The 22733-nt window shown below is 37.3% G+C and overlaps 1 protein-coding gene, 1 long non-coding RNA gene and 1 pseudogene across 6 annotated transcripts in view; 1 reads left to right on the top strand and 2 right to left on the bottom strand.

Moving 5' to 3' along the window:
* CCNY (cyclin Y) overlaps window positions 1-22733 on the top strand; it is a 331023-nt gene that overhangs the window by 53649 nt on the left and 254641 nt on the right. The window lies entirely within an intron of this gene.
* The window catches only part of LOC121014620 (uncharacterized), an 81416-nt gene that overhangs the window by 45349 nt on the left and 13334 nt on the right, over window positions 1-22733 (bottom strand). The window lies entirely within an intron of this gene.
* LOC121014618 (transmembrane protein 126A-like) lies at window positions 1122-2749 on the bottom strand (annotated as a pseudogene).

Raw genomic sequence — 22733 nt, 5'->3', positions numbered from 1 at the left:
TGAAATATATTTTAAAGCATAAGTTTTGCATTTATTTTATTAAAATTTATTCCTCAGTATTTTATTTCTTTGGAGTTGTTTTCTTAGTTTCATTTTTAGATTGATTATTGGAAATGTATATACCTGCAGTTGATTTTTGTATATCAGTCTTATATCCTGCCATCCTGCTGAACTCATTTACTAGTTTTAATCTTTTTTAGTAAGTTCTTTAGAATTTCTACATAAAAATCATTGCATCTGCTAACAGAAAGCATTTTACTTCTTCCTTCCCAATCTGGATGCCTTTTATTTCTTTATCTTGACTAACTGCCCTGGCTAGAATCTCCAGTATAATATTGAATAGAGGTAGCAAGAGGAGACATCTTTGTCTTATTCCTGATCTGAGGGGGAAAGCAGTCTTTTACCATTATGCTAGCTGTACATTTTTTAGACATGCCCTTTATTAGATTAAGGAAGTGCCCTTCTATTTCTTGTTGAGTTTTTTTTTTAATCGTGAAAGTTTAAATTTTGTCAAATGCTTTTTCTGCATCTATTGAGATGATCATGTGGTTTTTGTCCTTTGTTTTGTTGATATGTATTACATTCATTGATTTTCAGATGTTAAACCAACTTTACATTTCTGGGATAAATTTCACTTGATAATGGTGCATAATTCTTTTTATATGTTTCTGGTTTCAGTTTGCTAGTATTTTGTTGTAGAATTTTGTATCTGTTTTCACAGAAGCTATCGGTCAATTTTCTTTTCTAGTGATGTCTTCTGGTTTTGGTGTCAGCGGAATACTGGTATAATAGAATGATTTGAAAGTGTTTCATCCTCTTCTATTTTTTTGAAGAGTCTGTGAAGAGTTGGTATTAATTCTTATTTCAGTGTTTGGTAGAATTCACTAGTGAAGATATCTGGGCCTGAAAATTTTATTTTGGTAGTTTTCTAATTATACCTCTATCTTTTTACTTGTTATAGGTCTATTTGAGTTTTCTATTTCTTTTTTAATTCAATTTCAATAGTTAATTTTTCCGTGTCTCTTTTAGGCATTTGTCTCTTCTACTTATTTAATTCATTAGCATACAGTTATTCATAGTATTCCTTATAATCTTTTTAAAATTCACACCTAGATATTTAATCATACATTACAATTTTATTTTTGTGTGCACATTTGTTTAACAGTCACTGAATTTCCAGGCCGGTTTCAGGTAACTGAAGAGACTTTCTAATTAGTTTATATTGTCTAGATCCAAGGTATGCTACAAACACAGTCGGAGCAAATGGGAAGTAACATCTTTCTAAAGACAGGCTTAGAAATTCTAGTCCAGTAAGTTAAGATGCTTCCTTTCTCTGGTAGCAGGGCTGGTTCATATCTAACTGCTCTGCAACCATTCATAGGTATCACCAAGAAAACAGGATATAAGACCTGTGTTATGGTACAGGTTTCACAAGTCAAATCATCTGTATTCAAAGGTAAATTTACAAAACCTTTGTAAGATGCATGTGCTGTAATAAATGGGATCACTGCGATTGGTAAGCCAGCAGCTATATGAGCCTGTGTCACATTTAAGATGTGTTGATAAAGACTATTTGCTCTTAGACCACAGAAAGCAGCATTAAGTCCAATATATGTTGATCCATGTTCAAAGAGATTCCTTTCTGCTTCTGGGAGTTCATTAATTTTTCTGGTTATGGTACTGAAAATTAAATTTCCTTGACAATACCATCTGGTTCACGATTATCCATCTTGAGCCTTATGCTCTCTGCACAGCAGTTGGTGCCTCCACCAGTCCTCCTCTGACAGGGGGCTGAGTGAATGGGGGCTCACTCCAACCTTTGCTCAACTAGCCTGAGTGCAGCCATCTTTGGCTGACAAGTGACTCTTCCTTATAATCTTTTAAAATTTCTATAAGTTAGTAGTATTGTGCCCCCTTTCATTTTTGATTATTTCAATCTGAGTCTTTTTCTTTTTGTGTGGTCAGACTAGCTAAATATTTGTCAATTTTCTTTTCTTTTCAAAGAGCCAAATTGACCCTTTAAATTTTTCTGTGCTGTTTTTCAATTTTCCATTTTATTTATCTATGCTCTAATCTCTGTTATTTCTTTCCTTTTGTCTGCTTCAGGTTCATTTTGCTTTCTTTTCCATAGTGTTTCTAGGTGGAAGTTTAGGTTATCAATGTAAGATATTTCTTCTTTTTAAATTTTGTGTTTACATTTATAACTCTCCCTCTAAGTACTATTTTAGCTGCATTACATAATTTTTGGCAAATTGTAGCTTCATTTTGATTCCTCTCAAAGTATTTTTATATCTTCCTTGTTATTTCTATTTTGATACATTAGTTATTTAGGAATATATTATTTAATTCCACATATTTGTGAGTCCCCAATTTCTTTCTGTTATTGATTTTCCTCTTTCACCCCATTATGGCTGTAGAATATACTTTATATAATTTAAATTTTTAAAAATTTACTGATACTTGTTTTATAGTCTAGCAATGATCTATCCTGGTGAATGTGCACTGGAGAATAATATGTATTTTGCTGTTGTTTGGGTGGCCTATAAAGGTCTTTTAAGTACAGTTGGTTTATAAATGTTGAAGTCTCTGTTTCCTTGTTTATCTTCTTTCTAGTTATTCTATTATCGACAGTGGAGTACTGAAGCCTCTATTACTGTTGAATTGTCTATTTCTCTCTTTAATTCTGTCAGTTTTTGCATTTTGGTGGCTCTGTTGGTAGGTGCATATATGTTTATATAACTGTATTATAAAAACATGATTTTTTGAAGTTTATTTATGTATTTATATATGTATGTATTTATTTATTTAATATAATTTATTGTCAAGTTAGCTAACACACAGTGAATACAGTGTGCTCTTGGTTTTGGAGGTAGGTTCCCGTGATTCGTTGCTTACATACAATGCCCAGTGCTCATCCCAACAAATGCCCTCCTTCTCAAAACATGATTTTTTATAAACATGTTTATAATTGTATTATAAACATATAGGTTTATAATTGTAGTATAAACAACAGCATATTATAAACATATGTTTATATAATTATATTATAAAAGCACGATTTTTTACAAACATATGTTTATAATTGTATTGTAAAAACATAATTTTTTATAAACACGCTTATAATACAATTATAAACATAAATGTTTACCTGTATTATAGGCATATATTTTTATATAATTGTATTATAAACATATATATGCATTTACCAACAGAGCCACCAAAATGCAAAACTGACAGAATATATATATATTTTTTCTTTTAGTCTTTTTTTTCAGCCTGACAGTCTTGGCTATTTGATTGATTGATTAGTACACTCACATTTAATTTATTATGGATATAGTTGAACTTACATATGCTATTTTACATTTTGTTTTCGATATGTCTCATCTTTTTTGTTCCTTTTTTCTTCCTGTACTACTTTCTTTGTTTTACGTAAATATTTTCTAGTGGAACATTTTACTTCTTTTAACAATATTTTTCACTGTTTTTTGTTATTTTCTTAATTATTTTTTTAGTGGTTTCTCTAGGGTTTACTAAATACATCTTAACATATTAGAACCTACTTTAGACTTACACTAGCTTAATTCCAGTGAGATATAGATATTACTGCTATATAGCATCTATCATACTTTGAGTTCTTTGAATTTCTTCAGTGTGTAGATTTTTATTTTATTTATCTTTTTAACATTTATTCATTTTTGAGAGACAGTGTGAGTGGGGGAGGGGCAGAGAGAGAGAGAGAGGGAGAAACAGAATCCAAAGAAGGCTCTAGGCTCTGAGCTGTCAGCACACAGCCCTACGCGGTGTTCAAACCCATGGACTGGGAGACCATGACCTGAGCTGAAGTCGGACGCTTAACTGACTGAGCCACCCAGTTTCCCCAAGTGTGTAGATTTTTAAAAATAAAATTTGGGGGGCGCCTGGGTGGCGCAGTCGGTTAGGTTAAGCGTCCGACTTCAGCCAGGTCACGATCTCACGGTCTGGGAGTTTGAGCCCCGCGTCGGGCTCTGGGCTGATGGCTCAGAGCCTGGAGCCTGTTTCCGATTCTGTGTCTCCCTCTCTCTCTGCCCCTCCCCCGTTCATGCTCTGTCTCTCTCTGTCCCAAAAATAAATAAACGTTGAAAAAAAAATTAAAAATAAAATAAAATAAAATTTGGGATGTTTTCAAGTCATCATTTTGTCTAATTTTTTTCCTGCTCCTTTCCCCTCTCCTTCTGGTACTTCTGTTACATGTATGTTGGTGTACTTAATGGTATCCCACAAGAAAGGGAACTCTCTTTCCCTTTGGAAAGAGAATGCAAACTGGTGCAGCCACTGTGGAAAAATAGTGTGGGGGTTCTTCTGGAATGGTTATCTGAGGCACTCCAGGTACCTGTTCCCCAGTGAAACAACCATAACTGGTAAATAGTAATTGTCCTGAGGGAATATATCAAATGAAGAAACATTTATTCAAAAAAATTTATTAAATATCTGTAAGAACAGCCAGACTCTGTGGCACTTGAGCCATGGCCTTTTACCTCCCCAGGACATTTTGTAGAACAACAGAGCAATCATCTAGCAATTAGTGAAGCCCAATATTTATGTATAATACCAAATGAAGCAGACAGCTTAACAAAGAAGCTATGATGACAATGTCACATCAAATAAAGAATATGTATAAAGGTATAGAAATTATTTTTCAAAACAAATGGAAATTTTACAGTACAAAAGTACAATAAAATTCTCTCTAAAGCCAAGCTTTAGCTAGCTGCATCCCACAAACTTTGAAAAATATTTTCTCTTTTTCTCTTCTCATTTCTTTTTTGACTCATGGTTTAATTTCCAGATATTTTGTAATTCGCAGATACCTTTCAGTTATTGATTTCTAGTCAAGTTGCATTTTGTCAGAGAAGTCCTCCATGTGATTTCCATCCTGTTGAATTTATTGAGACTAGTTTTATGGCCCAGTATATGGTAAATGTTCCACTGGCACTGATTATACTGTAAAGTCTGCCATTGCTGGGTGAAGTGTTCTATAAAAGTCAATTAGATTCAGTTATTTGACAGAATTATTCAAGTTGTCTATATTCCCATTTACTTTTCTGTCTACTATTTCTTTTAATTGTGGAGAGAGGTGCTGAAATATCCAACTCTAATTGTGGATTTGTCTTTTTCTCCTTTCAATTTTGTCAGTTTTTCCTTCATGTAATTTGAAGCAATTGGGTGTATTCCCATTTAGGAATGTCATTTCTTCTTAGTGACTTGACATTTTATTATAAAACATCTTTCTTTATCTCTGGGAGTATTCCTTGTTCTAAAGTCTACTTTGTCTAATATGAAGATAGTCATTCCACTTTTCTTATGTTTCATGTTTACATGGTATATCTTTTTCCATCCTTTTACTTATATTTTTCCTCTGTCTGTACATTCACAGTGAATTTCTTGTGGACAGAATGTAGTTAGACTTTATTATCCAGTTGGACAATCTCTGACTTTTTACTTATTTATTTTTTTAATGTTTACTTATTTTTGAGAGAGAGAGAGAGAGAGAGAGAGAGAGAGAGAGAGAGAGAGTGTGAGTAGGGGAGGGGCACAGACAGAGGGAGACACAGAATCTGAAGCAGGCTCCAGGCTCTGAGCTGTCAGCACAGAGCCCAACACCGGGCTCGAACCCGCGAGTGGTTAGATCAAGACCTGAGCTGAAGTCAGATGCTTAACTGACTGAGCCACTCAGGGGCCCCTCTGACGTTTAATGGGAAAATTTAGTCCATCTTCATTAAGTGTAATTATTGATATGGTTAGGTTTAAATCTACTGTTTTGCTATTTGTTTTCTACTTGCCCCATATACTTTCTTTTTTCTTCTTTTCCTATCTGTTGGATTAATTGAATATTTTTTAGTATTCCATTTTACGTCCTCCATTAACTAATTTATTTTATTACTTCATTTTACTTTTTAATGGTTGATATAAGGTTTATGGCATGCATCTTAAATTATTAGTGTACCTTTAAATAGTGGTGTGCCACTTCTGCAATAATGTAAGAATTTTCATCAATGTGTAGTTGACCCTTGAAGAACACTGGGATAGGGGCACTGATCCAACCCCTCTCATAGTGCAGTCAAAAATCCACATAAAACTTTTGAGTCCCAAAACTTAACTACTAATTAATAGCCTACTGTTGACAGGAAGACTAACACATATTTTGTATGTTATAGTATTATATACTGTATTCACACAATAAAGTAAGCTAGAGAAAAGAAAATATCATTAAGAAAAACATAAGAAAAATGCATTTACAGTACTGTATTGTATTTATCAAAAATAAGTCCATGTGTAAGTGTACCTGTGTAGTTCAAACCCATGTTGTTAAAGGGTCAACTGTACTTCCACGGTCCTTCTCTTTGGTCAGAATTTGAACAGCTTGCAGATCTCTGTGAGCTCTGGGGGTTGTTCATCTTAGAGCTCCTTCACTAATGTTCTCTGCCTGGCCTCATAGAGTCTTACTCTGTGTATTAACCAAAGATGCAAGGGGGATCCTCTTCAGATTTCTAGCTCTTGCTCTGCCTAGCTTACTCGTTTCTGGTACTCTGCCCTGAAGATTCCAGCTGCCTCAGCCTCCCTAACTCTGATCACTGTTTCCTCAATTCAACAAAGTTGCCATATTCTCCTAGAATTACCCTTCCCTGCATCACAATCCAAAAAGTAGCTCCTGAAAGAAAACTGGGACCATCACAAGCCTCACTTTATTTGTATCGCTTCTCTCAGGGGTTATAGTTCTGCTTCCTCTGTTATTCACTGTCTGAAAACAATTGTTTTATGTATCTTCTCTGGTGTCCTGTTGTTTGTTACAGTAGAACAAATCCAGTACCAGTTACTGCTTCAGGTCAGAAGCATTTGTTTACTCTTTGGTTATATTTGTATTTCTTATAAGTTTATTTTTGCATTTGCCTATATGATCTATTTTTTATTTATTGTTACCATATATAACATGGAAATAAATGTTCATTCCTTTCTACTACTTAGTAATTGCTTTCTCAGAGGGTAAAATATGCTTGCAGATATACTGCTTGAAGAACTTTTAGGCTAAATATGAGGTTTTTTCAGACAAGTGATACAAGGCCTATTATTTATTCAAGCTAATAGCTATTCAAGCTAGTTTTCACCACATTTTTATTATTAATTAGTATTTAGTGTATGTAATTTTATTCATTGGCTCTTAAATAGAATAAAAATGTGACTTTAAACAACAGAAACATCACAATCTCAGAGTGACTTAGGTGTTGGACAGGAGGTTTTTCAGTCCCATTTCTTGTTGGGTGAAAGAACTACATTCATGCCACTTTTGTGCAAGTAGTGAGCTGAGCCTTTCTTAAGAATTTACAGTAAAAAAGATAACATAACTCAAGTATGCTCTCTTCATAACTAGGAAATTCCAATATGTATTAGCCTAAACTTGTCTTATAATGGAAGTTTATCTTCTTTTTTCCTATCCTTACTGGAAGCTAAGATTAGATAGATTTCATTTGCCCAAGTTTCAAATTACTGATAAAGCAATGGTATTTTTTATACAGCAGTGGGAAGCACCAAATATCTATTTGGGGACTTTATATTTTTTAAAAACATTTCTCAGTTACTTCTGGTAACAATAAGATCCTATTCTTATTGATAAAGTTCAGTTTATATAATACTCTCTGAGTAGTTGACTCATAGTGACTCCCTATTTTTCTTACCTCAGTGAATTCCAGTATCTGTGAAATTAAAAATAACTATGATTTTGCTAAGAAGAGGTAGAGATTACTATACGAATACCAAAATATATTATAAAATCAGTATAATTAAAACAGTGTGTTATTGAGGCAGGAATGGATTGATAGATGAATGGAAAAGAATAGAGTCTAGAAATAGACTCTTAAATATATAAGAATTTAGTATATGTTAAAATTAGCATTTCAAATCAATAAGGGAAGAAAGGAATTGTTTAATAATTCGTGCTAAGATAATGGGATAACCATGTGGGGAAATATCGTATTCTTATTTCATAATACATACAAAAATAAAGTCCAAAAGGATTAGAGTTAAACATAAAGATAAATCACTGAGGAGGTACCAGGGTGACTCAGTAGGTTAAGTGTCTGACTCTTGATTTTGGCTCAGATCATGATCTCAGAATTCATGAGATTGAATCCTGCATTGGGCTCACCCTGACAGTGTGAAGCTTGCTTGGGATTCTCTTTTCCTCTCTGCCCCTTCCCAGATTGTGCGCTCTCTCTCTCTCTCTCTCTCAAAGTAAATAAATAAACATTAAAAAAGTTAAGTCACTGAGGAGAAGATATTCACAATTTTAAAGGAGAGGAAACCAAACCCAGAAGCCTGAAAGAAAAATATTAGCTCATATACATGGGTATGAATGTATAAACCTGTGTATGTGCGGATATGTGTGGTGTGTATGTCTGAATGAGCTTATGCATAAAAATGTCTGGAAAGATCTATACCAAGCTCTTAACAGTGGTTATTTTTAAGGGGAAGGGTCAGAAAGGACTTTTACTTCCTTTTTTCATGTCTGTTTATGTCATTACTATTTTGTTACAATTAGTATCTGTAACAACTATAATCAGGAAAATTTTTTTTTAAGTTTATTTATTTATTTTGAGAGAGAGAGAGAACACCAGCAGGGGAAGGGCAGAGAGAGAAGGAAAAAGAGAATCCCAAGCAGGCTCCAGGCTGTCAGCACAGTGCCTGTCATGGAGGTTCGAACTCACAAACCACGAGATCATGACCTGAGCCAAAATCAAGAGTGGGACACTTAACCGACTGAGCCACCCAGGTGCTCCAGGAAATTCTTTCAGTTTTTTTTTTTAAGTTTATTCCTTTTGAGAAGGAGAGAGAGATAGTATAAATGACAGGGAGTGAGAGAACCAAGCAGGTTCCAAGCTGATAGCTTGGAGCCTGATGCAGGGTCAGAACCCATGAATCTTGAGATCATGACCTGAGCCAAAACTAACAGCCAGATGCTTAACTGACTGAGCCACCCAATTGCCCCAGAAATTTTTTCATTTTGAAGAATGAGCGCATAATGAATGGATATTGCCTATGCACACATGATGAAATAAAAGCTACCATTTATTGAATGTCAATTATGTGCTAGCTAGCCCCTTTTATGACTGATTTAGGGCCCAACACAACCCCATGAGATAGGTTCTACTTTTAACCTCCTTTATAGCTATTGAAGCAGGAAAAGATTGATAGATTGATGTTAAGACAATTGGAGGAAAGACCTCTTTAGAGAGGTCACACAGCTAGTAAGTGGCAGGATCAGGATTCAAACTCAGACAGTCTGGCTGGCCTTAGAGCTAAGATCTTGATTAGAACACTCTACTAGCAAAAAAGAAAAAAAAATAGGAAAAAAAAATAGGACACTCTATTAGCTTTCAGAACAACCATTACCTGAACACAGGCATAATATCCCTTTTTTAATAGATTTATGGTCACTATGTTTAGACATGATGGAGGCCCAACTATGAATATAGACTGAAATATGAATATGTTTTCATCAACACTACAAAAAGATGTCTGAAAGAGGGTATAAAGACATCCCTGGAAATATCCTAGAGTGCAATCATTTATGTCCTACTCAGGAGAATGAAGGTCTGTGGTGAATTGTAATCATCATTTTGCAGATAGTTCTTGGCTGCACAGAGCTTTTATGCATTGAATGTCTCTTCTCATTTCTTCAACACCTGAGATATATGAATCTGACATACAAAGTCTTCTCTTCTGCCCAGAAGCAATTTTTTATTGCTATCTTTCTATCAAAACAGGTTAATACTTTGTTAATATTTTGAAATCAAGAACAAAGCTGTCAATCTGAGATAAACAATTTGGAAACACCCAAAGGCATCTCAGGAGGAACAATTTATGCTTGACAAATTCAATCTAGATCATAGCCATTGACAACAACATTAATTCCTCAATTAGCAGTAAGAGTGGAGTGACCATGCACACTAAAAGATAATCAAGCCTGAGTAGAAAACTGCATTTTGAGAAGTCCAAATATAAATGATTATAGGTACCATATTCTTAATCAGTATAACCAAAATAATTTATTAGGAATTAAAGAGACAAGGGAGGAAGAGAAAATGAAAACCATGAGTTTCTATGATATAATATGGGAGAGGACTATTCTATGATAGTCCTCTCCCATATAACAAATGCACATTGGACTTACAAATGTTTTTTTTCTTCCTGGGGATTTTGATCAATGGAAGTTTAGTGATATAGGTTTAAATATATTCATCTCACTTCCCAAAGTGGTGTTGGTTTGCGCTGTTCCACAGGGCAGTGCACACACTTTTAGGCCTTGCTGGCTGCATACAAATCCTCAAGTGGGGCTAGGAAGGAGCGGAGAACGCTTAGTGCACAGTCACTACTCACTGAGAAATCTGAATGTTGTGCCCTGATCTCTCTGCAAGAAAGCCAAGAGTTGGGTTTATATGGGGAATAGTGGGAAGCAAGCTTCCATTGCTCTGTACAGGGCATTCATCACGGTCTGCCTGGAATGAGAGTTAACCAGGAGCAGGAGAGAGACCATTCCTCTTACCTACCAGGTGCTAGCCCTGTATTAGACACCTGGTCAATGATCTGTATCCTGCATCAGAGGCTGAACTTCTAGAGGGCACCAACCTCTCTGACTCTTCTGGTATCTTTGCAGCTCCTCACATGATAGAAGTTCATCAGATATTTATTTAGTTATGGTTAAAAGTTGTATGTTAGAAGTTGTTGAAAGTAAAGTTGAGGAAGTTAAAATGTATAGCGTAATAAGTAAGGATCCACTGCAGATTCTTGAGAAGGCTTTTTTTTTTTTTTTTTAATGTTTTGGTTAGGTTATTGCAGGGTTTCTCAACCTTGGTACTATGGACATTTGGGACCAGATTTTTTTTAAACTTATTTATTTATTTGAGATGGAAGGGAGAGGCAGAGAGAGAGGGAGAGACAGAATCCCAAGCAGACTCCACATGTGTCAGCACAGAGCTCAATGCAGGGCTGGAACGCATGAACCGTGAGATCATGACCTGAGCTGAAACCAAGAGTCAGACACTTAACCGATTGAGCCACCAGCACAAACCAACACCACTTTGGGAAGTGAGATGAATATATTTAAACCCCCAGTTGGGGGCCTGTCCTTGTGCATTGTGGGAGGTCTAGCAAAATCCCTAGCCTCTACCCACTAGATACCAGTAGCACTCTGCAGGTGCAACAACCAAAAATGTTTTTCAGACATTGCCAAATGTGTCCTGGGGAGCAAAATTGCCACAGTTGGAAACAACTAGGCTGTAAGAGGGAATGGTGACGTTAGAGGCTGGGAATATCAGATGCTCAGATCAGAGGAAGAGGAGCCAAAGAAAGGAGGTAGATGGAAGATAATTAATTCAAGTGTAATTTGATCTAAAGATAGTGACTCATTACTGGTATTATTACAGCTACATGTAGTATTTTGGAATCTAATACAGAAGTGTTGGGTCGTACTGAACTAAAAATCTAAGGAACAATTCAGGAGGGATTCCCTATTGTCTCTTCTGGAAAAATATGAATCCTTACATTGCTTGGAGAAAACCACAGCCAGAGTTGTTATGGAAAGGTTGTGGCCGATTGTCGTTTTGCTGGAATTAACTTCCCCTTTATATAACTGGAAATACCAAATTTAAACATGCACCTTTTAATGCAAATTGTTATTTTATATTTACAAAGCTTTCCGTTTATTGTGCAAGAGAAAACTTTCCTGCGGGTATGCTGTAATTCCCTCCTGCTAAGACGTAGATTATAAAAATCCATGCTGTTACCCTTTGCAATGTGAAACAACACTCCTTAAAATGTAGTGGATATTATCAAATCAGTTTCAGGAGAGGCTTGAAGGAGCAGGAAAATGAAGTAGATATTAGATGCAAAACAATTTGGTTTTGAAAAAACTGCACACTTGTTGTTTATTCCAGTGACAGGAGCTAATAGTGAGTTCATTGTAACCAACTAATGTTGCAGCATCTGGTATAGTTTTAACAGAACTGCTGTTCAAGGCAGAGATTAGGTGAGGTTTAGGCTGCCCATGGTTTGCTGCCATACTTCATTTTCTGAATTCTCCTTATTTTCTGCATCTGTAAGAACTAAAGAACAGTCATACTATCTTTCTGTATTTGAGTGTTGATAATTGGGATATGTGGATGCTTCTAGGTATATGTTCATCTGGAAAAGATATTTGCTTGGTGGCCTTTACACCGATGACATGAAATTCTCTGATTGGAATCTGGGTCCTGATACACAATCTTTAGAGGTTCTTGATACATGATCTTTAGAAGTGACAACCCTTGGGACTATGGTGTCAGTCTGGCCCCTTATAAAAGTCCACAGATATGCTTGGGATCACTTACACTGTGTTTCATTTCTACCATGAAACTGGTTGATAAAAGGTGCATGAAATCCACTCATATTTTTCAAAGTGAGTTTCTAGGGTTGGAAAACATCCTGTGTGAGTTTGCACTTTAAATTCTTGTTTTGTGCAGCACCTGGGTGGCTCAGTTGGTTAAGCGTCTGACTCTTGGTTCTGGCTCAGGTCATGATCTCACAACTGGTGAGTTTGAGCCCCACATGGGTCTCTGCACTGACAGCGCGGAGACTGCTTGGGATTCTCTGTCCCCCTCTCCTTCCGCCCCTCCCCTACTCATGTTCTCTCACTCTCTCTTTTTCTCTCTCAGAAATAAATAAACATTAAAAAAATAAATTCTTGTTTTATATACCATCTTGAATTTATCATCGGGCACAGTGTAAAAGTCAGCCCCAACCATTGTGTTTCCTTGTGCAATATTTCAATCTCACAGGACAGTTCTGGTGGAGGAGAGGTCTCCCTGGTGGGGCATTAATGCCACCAGCCTCTGCTCTAGGTTTCCAGCAGCCTCTTCCCTAGCTTCCAGTCCATCCATTCCAGCATCTCAGGGTAGAACTCTTCCCCTCCTTGTGGGGACCAATAAAGGGCAAGTGCAAAGCAACAATTAATGAAGGTTGTTGGTCATTCAGAATGAGACATCCATACTGGTGGGGGCTATTTGGGAAGATCTGTCCTCCTCTCTGGTGTCCCTTTTTTTCTGTTCGCTATTCCCCCTACTTCTCCCATATTCCTCTATTCCCTTTCTCCCTTCTCTCTTTCCTTTCTTCCTTCATTTCTTCATCTGTTTCAGGTGCTGTAACAAAATACTGTAGGCTAAGTCCTTTATAAACAATAGAAATTTATTTCTCACAGTGCTGGAGGCTGGAAGTCTAAGATCAGAGAGCCAGCAGGGTAGGGTTAAGACTCTCTTGGGGACACTTGTTGTGTCCTTGCATGTTGGAAGGGGCTAGGGAGCTCTCTTGGGCCTGTTATAAGGGCACTAATGCCATTCATGAGGTCTGAGTCTTCATAACCTAATCACCTCCAGGCCCCGCTTCCTAGTATCATCACTTTGGTCATTAGGACTTAACATATTAATTTGTAAGGGGACACAAACATTTACACTATAACAATTTCCTATATGATATAACAACCTTCAGGTTGCAAAGCATCCAACAATAATCTTGGCTTCTGCGTATAATTCTGATTTCTTTTAGGATGCTCTTTAAGGAAAAGTTTAGTCTTTAGGGGGCCAGGAAGGTGGCAGTAGTTCTATTTCAAATAGTTTTTTGGGTTATTTTCCTCTCAAATAGTTTTTATAAAAAGTAATCTCTATGCTCAACGTGGGGCTTGCACTGAGAACCCCAAGATCAAGAGTCACATGCATGCACTACCTACTGAGCCAGTCAGGTACCTCTCCTCTCAAATAGTTTTAAACAACGTGTCTGGGAGTTCAACCATCTGCTATAAGGGAATTGTACCAAATACTGAGTACTCTCATCCCTACCCCAGTGGGTGGGATCCCACGCCCTGGGGAGCAGCAGACTGTAGCACACTTGGTCCCTGGGCCAGACTGCAGGGTCTCACCTCTACTGCTCACTAGCATCCTGGATTTCAGGCCTCTGTTCCCTGATTCCTAACACAGCAGTGACAACAGCAAGCTGTCATCAGGTTGTTACGAGGGTTAAATAGTTTATCAATATAAAGTGCTAGCCCATAGTTCACACTCAATAAATGTCAGGTATAATGATATCACCATCCTTGTCCTCAAGGAACTTGTAAACTAGGGGAAATGGGACAACAGACATGAAAGATTTACAAAAGAGAGTCTGTCATAAAGTTTTACGTGTTAGGGTTTAAATGTCACAGGAGTTTAAAGAAGAATGAAATTTTTCAGGGTCTGTGGTCAGGTAATGTTAATAGAGGCTGAAGGTTGTTGAGGCCAACATACACTAAGCACTTACTACTTTTATTACTCAGTCACCCAACTGAGCGTTTACCCCATGACATTCACTTTGCTAACCATGCTTTGCTACTCTGAAGAAGAGGCATAGTTATGATCTCTGTGCTGGGTGCTGGGCTAAATAACCCTTCTATACATTGTGCCATTCAATCCTTTCAACACCCCTAGAATTAGGTGGTCATATCTCCATTTTACATATGAAGACACTGAAGTTCAGAGATGTTAGTTTCTTTAAGGTGACAGTGGTAATAAATGACAGAGCTGGGACTGGAGCACAGGTTATCTGATGGAAGAGCATGCAAAAAGAGGGGTGTGTAAGGTGTGAAAGGCTGACTGAAATAGGTGTGGAGGGCAGGAAACCAATGAAGCCAATTTTGTGGGAACAGAGAGTCTACTGGGAGCTACAGATAAAATGGGATTGCTATGGATGGTCTCCTTAGAAAGACACCACAGGGCAAGTAAAGGTGCTTGGACTTCACCTGGTGGCAGTGGGAAGCTCACTGGTTCCTAAGCCCTGGAGAGAGAAACATGATGAAACAAGTTATTACCGAGTTTAGCCTGGCTCCAGCCTAATGGGCAGTGGCACATTAGAAGGGTCAATTTTGGCTTGAGAAGGCAGACAGGCAAAGGAAGTAGGATGGATGCAGGTGTGAGATGATGAGGGCCCACAGCAGGGTGTGCTGAAGAGAACAAAGAGGAAACATCAGATCTACGGGACTCCTTAAAGGCAAATTGCCAGGTCTCTGTGCCAGCTTGGATGAGGATGGTACACGAGAGAGGAAGGATCAGAATGTTCCAGAATTTCTTGCCCTAGCAGTACTGAAAATAGTGATGTTTCTGATGAAGCAATGAAAATCAGGAAGATATGTGGCAAAGGCTTTTTGTTGCTGTTGTTTTATGTACATTGAGCTTAAAGCTGCCTCTGGGAACCCTGTAAAACATTTGGGCTAATGGAGATTGGAGTATGCATGAGAAGTCAAGGCTGGAGACAAAGATTTGAGAATCAGCCATGTGGAGAAAAAAAAGATATATCTCTAAGGCAATGATAATGCATAGGGTTAGGTACCAAAACAAGGAAAAGAGGCTGCAAAGGGAAAGAGAGTGATTGTTTTGGATAGTTATGGGAAAATCAGGAAAATAGAAAAAATAATGGCACCCTATATAAGACAGGTCAGAAGGTGATCACTTGGGCTCTTTGAGGAAGGAAGCTCATGGGCTCAGTAGATTGTGAAGGTGGAGAGAGGCCACACAGAAAGAAGTAGGTGGGGGAGGAATGGAAGGGAGTGAGCAGAGATGATGGAGAATCTACAGACTTCCAGGAGTTGAGAATTAGGATAGGCCTACTGTGGAAGGGGACACAGGGCCAAAGGAAGGTTGTCTCTGTTTCTTTGTAGAATTAAATGGTGTGGGGATGTTTGAAGGCATGTGATTGGCCGTGGACAGGGAGAATTTCACACCTCTACAATTATGAAACAGATAGGTTTAACATAAAAAACTTTGGGGAGGGGATCTTTTTGCAGTTTTCTTAAATGGAAGTGGGGACAGTTCAGACCATGCCCCCGACTCAAACAGAAGTGGAGATTTTTCATTGACTTTATCACAGTGACCTCTAAGCCTTTTTTTTTTTTTTTTTTGGTTGCTTATATCTAGTAGTATGATTTTTTTTGAGAATTCAGTTTCAATATATACATATTTAATTTTGAATTTTATATACATATACTACCATGATTAGCTAATATCTCAAGGTACATCATTCACCAGGGTGAGTACATTACTAAAAATGTGGATATAATTTTATAATTCAAATGCTGTTCTTGGGGCTCCTGGGTGGGTCAGTCAGTTAAGCATCCAACTCTTGATTTTGGCCCAGGTCATGATCTCATGATTCATGGGATCGAGTCCCTCATCAGGCCCTGCACTGACAGCACAGAATCCCTGCTTGGGATTCTCTCTCTTCTTCTCTCTCTGCTCATCTCTCTCTTTCTCTTTCTCTCAAAATAAATAAATAAACTTAAAAAAATGTTGTTCTTGATAATTTAGAATTCTTTTGGGGTGATTTCCTATTAGAATTGATTATGTTGTCATTGTTTTTACCTTGTACTTGACTGAGGGTTTGTTTAGTAAAGCTATGTAACATAATCCATATTAACTAGGTCTTTGCAAACTCCTGTCTGTAGAAAGTGGGCCCCACACCTTCTTCAGGGAATCACACATCCTGTTCTGGACCCATGGCTGTCTAATGTAGGACTGTGTGAGTATACCAGGGTCAGTCTATATATTAAACATTCATACAGCCTAATTCTCCTCTCCCTCCCTCTTTCCCCCTCTACCTTCCTTCCTTGCTACGAAATGGATATCCATAGATGCTCTACTATTTTCTCTTACCTCCCAATAAATCATCTTACCTTGGGGTATGTGCCCCCACCCCTGCCTTGGAGAACACAACTTTAGAGAGTGAAAAACTGAGGAAATGGGAGAATCACACTTATTATTATTACAACGCAGCACTTCTTTTTTGTTTAGTGTAGGTTTTATGCCTTGGACTGGGAATCAGGAACTTGGGTCTTAACTTTCTCTTTGTCTACAACTTGTATACTATGCCCTAGGGCAAGCTCCTTTACCTCCCTGTGCCTCAATTTCCTAATTCACATACCAGGGATGAAAAGACCTGTCATACCTTACTTAAATGGCTGCATAGGTTCTCATGGACTAATGTATGTTAAAGTGTTACAAAAACTGGAAAATGGCTAAATGCATTGCAATTTCATCTCTAGACCACACAGATTCCACATGGTACACCATTCCCCCCCCCCCCACAAATTCTTTACAATGTAGCAAATCCTTTGATCATTATTACTTCAAGTCACTGAAGTGTAATGCTTACAGGCAGAACTATGCTTCTTGTTAGCTAGCAATGCTTACACATTGCTTTCTGGGGTCACTGGGCATATAACTGTTAATTCCCTGAGGTCCCTTCTGTTTTACATTGTCTGCAAAAGCCCTGTTTTTCCTGTCAACAAAGTCTCATGCCTGCACTTCCTGCCTGTTTGATGGGCAAGTGTCTCCAGATGATTCCCCTTAGTATGGACTCTGCCAGGCACACCCAAAGCCCAATCTATACACCACTCAGACAATTCAGAACACAGAAAGATACCACACAACTTGCTTTGCTTAAATAACCAAGATGAAAGTAAAACAATTTTTTCGTGTGGGGCTAGAATCATTTTTGAATAATTTTTTCTGATGATTCAATATTTGGAAAATTTAGGAAAGAGAGATAAACAGAAAAAAAAAATGACCTGTATTCCCAACCTCTTTGAACATTTTGGTGTAAATGGTACCATTTCTCCCTTCTATTAATAGGAATAAAATCATTGTTTAGTAATATTATTTTAAAATATATAATAACATACAGTGTATCTTGTTATTAAATATTCCTTTCTAATATGATTTTTAATGGTGCATTATATTCCATTGAATGGATCATATTTACTTAACAATAGGCTATTGTTGAACACTTGGTGGTATTTTGCCTGCAGAGTAGCAGAGCTGGCCAGTGGGCAGGGATGGGAAGTGAAAGACACAGAGGGTTTCCCCTGAGCAGATACTCCAAAGAAGATACTCAGGTGAACCTTTCCCCTGTGTTCTTTTTCACTCATTTCCTTAATGGTAGAACTTAGCCACATGTTCACTACTGCAATGCATATCTCATATAGCTGTATTTTTTAATAAGTTTATTTATTTGTTTGTTTGGAGAGAGTGACAGAGACAGAGACAGAGAGAGAGAGAGAGAGAGAGCGAGCATATGCGTGAGCGAAGGAGGGGCAAAGAGACAGGGAAGGGAGAATCCCAAGCAGGCTCTGTACTGTCAGCTCACAGTGGAGCTTGATCTCACAAACCGAACTGTGAGATCATGACCCTAGCTGAAATCAAGAGTCAGCTGGTCACTTACCAACTGAGCCACCCAGGTGCTCCATCATATATCTCTCTTTTTAAATGTATCAATGATTACTTCTTTTGGGTGAACTCATAGACATGGAAATTTAGGATTAACTGGCTTATAATATTCTAAGGCTTTTGATGAGTATTGATTGCAAAATTGTCAAAGTTAGAACCAACTTATATTTCCTGGAGTAATGTAAAATACTCTTCATCTCTTCAGTGTTATTGCCAACATTGGGTGTAATTTTAATGTTTATTTATTTTTGAGACAGAGAAAGTGGGGGAGGGGCAGAGAGGGAGACAGAGGATCCAAAACGGGCTCTGTGCTGACAGCAGGGGCTGACATGTGGGGCTTGAACCCACGAGCTGTGAGATCATTACCTGAGCTGAGTCAGACACTTAACTGACTGAGCCACCTGGGTGCTCCTTGCATGTAATTTTCTTTAAACATATTTAAAGAAATATTGACCCCAAATGGCAGAAGACAGAAATAATAAAGATTAGAGAAGAAATCAATGTTATAAAAGACAAAAAGCAAAAAACAGTAGAACAGATCAATGAAACTAGAAGCTGATTCCTTGAAAGAATTAACAAAATTGATAAACCCCTAGCCAGTTTGTTCAAAAAGAAAGAGGAAAGGATTCAAATAAATAAAATCAAGAATGAAAGAGGAGAGATCACAACCAACACTGCAGAAACACACACAATATTAAGAGAATATTATGAGCAGTTATATGCCAATAAATTGGGCAACCTGCAATAAATGGACAAATTCCTAGAAACATATAAACTACCAAAACTGAAATGGGAAGAAATAGAAAATTTGAGCAGACCCATAATCAGTAAAGAATCAGTAACCAAAAACCCCTCAAAAAACAAGCGTCCAGGGCCAGATGACTTTCCAGGGGAATTCTACCAAACATTTAAAGAAGAGTTAACACCTATACTTTTGAAGCTGTTCCAAAAAATAGAAATGGAAGAAAATTTTCCAAACTCATTCTATGAGGCCAGCATTACCTTGATTTCAAAATCAGACAAAGACCCCACTGAGACTAATTTTGCTGATGAACATTGATGCAAAAATTCTCAACAAGGTATTAGCCAACTGGATCCAACAATACATTAAAAAAAAAAATATTCACCATGATCAAGTGGGATTTATACCAGGGATACAGGTTGGTTCAATATTTGCAAATTGATCAATGTGATATATCACATTAATAAAAGGACAAGAACCACATGACCCTCTCAATAGATGCAGAGAAAGCATTTAAATACAACATCCTCTCTTGATAAAAACCTTCAAGAAAGTAGGAATAAATAGAAAGATCATACCTCAAGATCATAAAAGCCATATACAAAAGACCCACCACTAATATCATCTGCAATGGAGAAAAACTGAGAGCTTTCCTCCTAAGGTCAGGAACAAGACAGGGATGTCTACTCTCACCACTGTTATTCAATATAGTTTTGGAAGTCCTGGACTCAGCAATCAGACAACATAAGAAATAAAAGGATTCTGAATCAGCAATGAGGAAGTCAAACTTTAAAGATTCCACCAAGGGGAGCTTGGGTGGCTCAGTTGGTTAAGTGTCTGACTTCAGCTCAGGTTATGATCTTGCAGTTTGTGAGTTTAAGCCCTGCGTCAGGCTCTGTGCTGACAGCTTGCTCAGAGCCTGGAGGCTGCTCAGGATTCCGTCTCCCCTTCTCTCTGCCTCTCCCTGACTCATACTCTGTCTCTGTCTCTCTCAAAAATAAATAAACATTAAACAAAAAATTTTTTTAAAAAGATTCCACCAAAAAACTGCTAAAACTGATCCATGAATTCAGCCAAGTCACAGGTTATAAAATCAAAGCATAGAAATCCGTTGCATTTCTATACACCAATAATGAAGCAGCAGAAAGAGAAATCAAGTAATTGATCCTATTTACAATTGTACTAAAAACCATAAAATACCAAGGAATAACCACAACCAAAGAGGTGAAAGATCTATACACTAAAAACTATAGAAAGCTTATGAAAGAAATTGAAGAAGACACAAAAAAATGGAAAAATATTCCATGCTCATGGATTGGAAGAAAAAATATTGTTAAAATGTCAATACTACCCAGAACAATCTACATATTCAATGCATTCCCTATCAAAATAACACCGGCATTCTTCACAGAGTTAGAACAAACAATCCTAAAATTTGTATGGAACCAGAAAAGGCCCTGAATAACCAAAGGGATCCTGAAAAAGAAAACCAAAGCTGGAGGCATCACAATTCCAGACTTCAAGATATATCACAAAGCTGTAATCATCAAGACAGTATGGTACTGGGACAAAAACAGATACTCAGATCAATGGAACAGAACAGAGAATCCAGAAATGGACCCACAAACGTATGGCTAACTAATCTTTGACAAAGCAGGAAAGAATATCCAATGGAATAAAGACAGTCTCTTCAGCAAGTGGTGTTGGGAAAACTGGGCAGCGACATGCAGAAGAATGAACCTGGACCACTTTCTTACACCATATACAAAAATAAACTCAAAATGGATGAAAGACCTAAACATAAGACAGGAAACCATCAAAATCCTCAAGGAGAAAGCAGGCAAAAACCTCCTTGACCTCAGCTGCAGCAACTTCTTACTCAACATGTTTCTGGAGGCAAGGGAAACAAAAGCAAAAATGAACTACTGGGACCTCATCAAAATAAAAAGCTTCTGCACAGCAAAGGAAACAATCAGCAAAACTAAAAGGCAACTGACAGAATGGGAGAAGATATTTGCAAATGACATATCAGATAAAGGGTTAGTATCCAAAATCTATAAAGAACTTATCAAACTCAATACCCAAAAAACAAATAATCCAGTGAAGAAATGGGCAAAAGACATACATAGACATTCTCCAAAGAAGACATCCAGATGGCCAACTGACACATGAAAAAATGCTCAACATCACTCATCATCAGGGGAATAGAAATCAAAACTACAATGAGATACCACCTCATGCCAGTCAGAATGGCTAAAATTAACAACTCAGGCGACAACAGATGTTGGCAAGGATGTGGAGAAAGAGGAGCCCTATTGCACTGCTGGTGGGAATGCAAACTGGTGCAGTTGGAAAAGTGTGGAGGTTCTTGAAGAAATTAAAAATAGAATTACTCTATCACCCAGAAACTACACTACTATGTACTTATCCAAAGGATATAGGTGTGCTGTTTTGAAGGGGCACTCACACCCCAATGTTTATAGCACTGTTATTGACAATAGCAAAAGTAAGGAAAGAGTCCAAATGTCCATTGACAGATGAATGGATAAAGATGTGGTACACACACACACACACACACACACACACACACACACACTGGAGTATTACTCAGCAATCAAAAAGAATGAAATCTTGCCATTTGCAACAACATGGATGGGGCTAGAGTGTATTATGTTAAGTGAAATTAGTCAGTCAGAGAAAGACAAGTATCATATAACTTCACTCATATGTGGAACTGAAGATACAAAACAGATGAACATAAGGGAAAGGAAGCAAAAATAATATAACAACATGGAGGGGGACAAAACATAAAAGACTTTTAAATATAGAGAACAAACTGAGGGTTGCTGGAGGGGTTGTGGGTAAGGGAATGGGCTATTTAAATAGGTAAGGGGCACTAAGGAAGATTTGTGGGGATGAGCACTGGGTGTTATATGTAGGGGATGAATCACTGGATTCTATTCCTCAAATCATTATTGCACTATATGCTAACTAATTTGGATGCAAATTAAATAAACAAAAAATAAAAAACAAACAAGCATACTTTTCAGCAGGAATACTTCTGTTTGTTTACTAAGTTGTCCTATGGGTATATTGCCAAAGAAACTTCTTGGTTTTTGGACTCTATTAGATGGTTATGAAACTGTTTACGTTCTTGTTTACTTTTAAGGGAATAACTGCAGCAATGAGGAATGAAAGCCGAACATACAAAGATAGTGTAGTACAATCACAACTGAATACCAGGATGTGTTGATAAAGCATTCTGATAGACAAGAAATCAGTAACTGATGTATTGGTTAGAGGATGTTTTACGTTACAAAGTGTACAGACTAACATTTAAACATGAGAAATTTATTAAAGATGAATTTAAAAAATTATGATTTTGAACTTAGGTACATTTCTGAAGATTAACCATGTCAATTACCTAATTCTTTTGTATAGATCATGAGGTGACTCCTAGATTTTAGGGAAATAGCTGCTTTAAAAAAAATTTTTTTTTCTTAATGTTTATTTATTTATGAGAGAGAGAGAGCGTGAGTGGGGGAGAGGCAGAGAGAGAGGGAGACACAGAATCTGAAGCAGGCTCCAGGATCTGAGCTGTCGGCACACAGTCTAATGAGGGGCTCGAACTCACGAACTGTTAAGATCAAGACCTGAGCTGAAGTCAGATGCTTAACCTA

This window comes from Herpailurus yagouaroundi, unplaced genomic scaffold (assembly GCF_014898765.1).
Source record: "Herpailurus yagouaroundi ecotype Mexico unplaced genomic scaffold, PumYag 203, whole genome shotgun sequence".
NCBI classification, from domain to species: domain Eukaryota; kingdom Metazoa; phylum Chordata; class Mammalia; order Carnivora; family Felidae; genus Herpailurus; species Herpailurus yagouaroundi.
This window is presented reverse-complemented; position numbering and strand designations above follow the sequence as displayed.